Here is a 4,704-nt window from a genome sequence, read left to right on the forward strand (position 1 = left end):
TCATTCCTTCATTCACTTTGGAAATTTGGAATTGCAGCAAATCGAATTTTGCCAGGGAACAAAAATAGATCAATTAAACTAAATAAGTCTTCTTCCCATTAAATAAATTAAAAAAGTCTGTCTTGTAACCAGTCCTTTTCAAACAAGTAAAGTCTGCCCATTTTGTGCCGTAGATTTTGTGTTTATGCCTAGTATTTATACAAAATCATAATTTAAAGGATTTCATTCCTTCATTCACTTTGGAAATTTGGAATTGCAGCACGTCAAATTTTGCCTGGGAAGAAAAGTAGATTAAATAAATTTAATAAGTCTTACTACTTCCCAATAAATAAATTAAATACGTCTTACTTGTTCCCACTCCTTTTCAAAAAAGTACTTTAAAACAAGGGCCCTTCACTCAACCTTTAACCTCAACACCGCACGTCACATTGTGTTGTATCTGTGAATGTTGGTTGTGGCCAAATGATAGTTTTCTTTCATTCGTTTAGGTTCCACGGTGTTTGTTGGCTATATGTTTTCCACTGTCAGAAGGATGAAAATACAAAGTACAACGCTTGGACGTGGGCGACGACGTCACCGGTGAGTCCTTCCTTCCTATTTATTTACCTTCTAGGTGCTAGGTGCCGCACTGAACAACATTATGCCGCACTGAACAACATTATGCCGCACTGAACAACACCATGCCGCACTGAACAACACCATGCCGCACTGAACAACACCATGCCGCACTGAACAACATTATGCCGCACTGAACACCATGCCGCACTGAACAACACCATGCCGCACTGAACAACACCATCCCGCACTGAACAACACCATCCCGCACTGAACAACACCATCCCGCACTGAACAACACCATCCCGCACTGAACAACACCATGCCGCACTGAACAACACCATGCCGCACTGAACAACACCATGCCGCACTGAACAACACCATGCCGCACTGAACAACACCATGCCGCACTGAACAACACCATCCCGCACTGAACAACATTATGCCGCACTGAACAACATTATGCCGCACTGAACAACATTATGCCGCACTGAACAACATTATGCCGCACTGAACAACATTATGCCGCACTGAAAAACACCATGCCGCACTGAACAACACCATGCCGCACTGAACAACACCATGCCGCACTGAACAACACCATGCCGCACTGAACAACACCATGCCGCACTGAACAACACCATGCCGCACTGAACAACACCATGCCGCACTGAACAACACCATGCCGCACTGAACAACACCATGCCGCACTGAACAGCACCATGCCGCACTGAACAGCACCATGCCGCACTGAACAACACCATGCCGCACTGAACAACACCATGCCGCACTGAACAACACCATGCCGCACTGAACAACACCATGCCCCACTGAACAACATTACGCCGCACTGAACAACATTACGCCGCACTGAACAACACCATGCCGCACTTAACACCATGCCGCACTGAACAACACCATGCCGCACTGAACAACACCATTCCGCACTGAACAACACCATGCTGCACTGAACAACACGACGCCGCACTGAACAACACCATGCCGCACTGAACAACACCATGCCGCACTGAACAACACCATGCCGCACTGAACAACACCATGCCGCACTGAACAACACCATGCCGCACTGAACACCATTATGCCGCACTGAACAACACCATCCCGCACTGAACAACACCATCCCGCACTGAACAACACCATCCCGCACTGAACAACACCATGCCGCACTGAACAACACCATGCCGCACTGAACAACACCATGCCGCACTGAACAACACCATGCCAAACTGAACAACACCATCCCGCACTGAACAACACCATGCCGCACTGAACAACACCATGCCGCACTGAACAACACCATCCCGCACTGAACAACACCATCCCGCACTGAACAGCACCATTCCGCACTGAACAACACCATGCCGCACTGAACTACACCATGCCGCACTGAACTACACCATGCCGCACTGAACAACATTATGCCCCACTGAACAACAATATACCGCACTGAACAACATTATGCCGCACTGAACAGCACCATGCCGCACTGAACAACACCATGCCGCACTGAACAACACCATCCCGCACTAAACAACACCATGCCGCACTGAACAACATTATGCCGCACTGAACAACACCATGCCGCACTGAACAACACCATCCCGCACTGAACAACACCATGCCACACTGAACTACACCATGCCGCACTGAACAACACCATGCCGCACTGAACAACACCATGCCGCACTGAACAACACCATGCCGCACTGAACAACACCATGCCGCACTGAACAACACCATGCCGCACTGAACAACACCATGCCGCACTGAACAACACCATGCCGCACTGAACAACATTATGCCGCACTGAACAACATTATGCCGCTCTGAACAACATCATGCCGCACTGAACAACATCATGTCGCACTGAACAACACCATGTCGCACTGAACAACACCATGCCGCACTGAACAACACCATCCCGCACTGAACAACACCATGCCGCACTGAACTACACCATGCCGCACTGAACTACACCATGCCGCACTGAACTACACCATGCCGCACTGAACAACACCATGCCGCACTGAACAACACCATGCCGCACTGAACAACACCATGCCGCACTGAACAACACCATGCCGCACTGAACAACACCATGCCGCACTGAACAACACCATCCCGCACTGAACAACATTATGCCCCACTGAACAACAATATACCGCACTGAACAACATTATGCCGCACTGAACAACACCATGCCGCAATGAACAACACCATGCCGCAATGAACAACATTATGCCGCACTGAACAACATTATGCCGCACTGAACACCATGCCGCACTGAACACCATGCCGCACTGAACAACACCATGCCGCACTGAACAACACCATGCCGCACTGAACAACACCATGCCGCACTGAACAACACCATGCCGCACTGAACAACACCATCCCGCACTAAACAACACCATGCCGCACTGAACAACACCATGCCGCACTGAACAACACCATCCCGCACTGAACAACACCATGCCGCACTGAACAACACCATGCCGCACTGAACAACACCATGCCGCACTGAACAACACCATGCCGCACTGAACAACACCATGCCGCACTGAACAACACCATGCCGCACTGAACAACACCATGCCGCACTGAACAACACCATCCCGCACTGAACAACATTATGCCGCACTGAACAACATTATGCCGCACTGAACAACATTATGCCGCACTGAACAACATTATGCCGCACTGAACAACATTATGCCGCACTGAACAACATCATGTCACACTGAACAACACCATGCCGCACTGAACAACACCATGCCCCACTGAACAACATTACGCCGCACTGAACAATATTATGCCGCACTGAACAACACCATGCCGCACTGAACAACACCATGCCGCACTGAACAACACCATGCCGCACTGAACAACACCATGCCGCACTGAACAACACCATGCCGCACTGAACAACACCATGCCACACTGAACAACACCATGCCGCACTGAACAACACCATGCCGCACTGAACAACAACATGCCGCACTGAACAACAACATGCCGCACTGAACAACACGACGCCGCACTGAACAACACTACGCCGCACAGAACAACACGACGCCGCACAGAATAACACAATACCGCACAGAACAACACCATGCCACACAAACAGTTTTAGATAATATTACGTCGCAGTCATGCGACGCGGACATGACGTCAATAGGCGGAACTCATGGCAAAATTATAATCCGTGGGCGTGGCTTGCAACAGGAAGTAGGAAAGCGGCAATGCTGGCAAACAAGACACAGCGGTTAGTAACACGACGACTAACAAGAGAAATATTTTTGTTTTCAGCTTGCAACTTGACCGTCTAGAGCGTACAAGGTAATTACAACTCATTGTTTTGAAAAATATGTTTTTTTGTTGGCCTGAAAAGCGAGGCAGTGTGGCATTTGGGAGGAACGTCGAACTCGGCGTCTGCTTCCAGCCACAGACGCCAAATTTCGACGATTATTTCGACTGGTCAACGTTTGTAAATTATTGCGTTGATTAAAAACTTTATTTAACTCTACTCTTAACTTTGCCGTTTCAGATATGCGGCTATTACACCGCGGAAATGACGTCAATAGGCTGAACTCTGGCCAAAATTCAAATCTGTGGGCGCAATGGCCTTGAGCGAGACAACGGATACAAACACGACGATTATCAACAGAAATATCTTTATTTTCTGCTTGCAAGTGGACCGTCTAGAGCGTACACGGTAAGTACAACTCATTGTGTTTAAAAAGATTTATGTTTGTGTAGTTTGCGTTGCGTTGTATCTGTGAATGTTGGTTGAGGCTAAATGTTAATGTTTAATTTCCTTCCTTTAGGTTCCACGGTGTTTGTTGGCTGTATGTTTTCCACTGCAAGAAGAGGCTCGTATCATTGACCAGCAGGAGCTACAATGGTGAGTACCCCTTTCGTCGTCCATTTATGTTAAACACTTCCTGTTTCATGTCTAACAGTACTCGATTTAACAAATAACCATAAATAAATACAGTGTGGGCAGTCAAGTTAACATATGTGATTATCCTGCCTAATATGTTTATCACAAATATGTCACTAATATGTTTATTTGTTTATCACAACACCTTTGGACCTTCAGCAATCGATTATTTCCCTTCATCTACA

The 4,704-nt window shown here is 47.8% G+C and overlaps 1 long non-coding RNA gene across 1 annotated transcript; it reads left to right on the top strand.

Annotated features, from left to right (window-relative positions):
- The first annotated feature begins 487 nt into the window (after window positions 1–487).
- On the top strand, window positions 488–4,266 carry LOC137839917 (uncharacterized). Its single transcript, XR_011086313.1, has 3 exons — window positions 488–579; window positions 3,886–3,915; window positions 4,124–4,266. It is a non-coding gene; the product is annotated as an uncharacterized lncRNA (long non-coding RNA).
- The last annotated feature ends 438 nt before the right edge of the window (window positions 4,267–4,704 follow it).

The sequence above is a fragment of the Syngnathus scovelli genome, unplaced genomic scaffold, assembly GCF_024217435.2.
Source record: "Syngnathus scovelli strain Florida unplaced genomic scaffold, RoL_Ssco_1.2 HiC_scaffold_25, whole genome shotgun sequence".
Taxonomy (NCBI): Eukaryota; Metazoa; Chordata; class Actinopteri; order Syngnathiformes; family Syngnathidae; genus Syngnathus; species Syngnathus scovelli.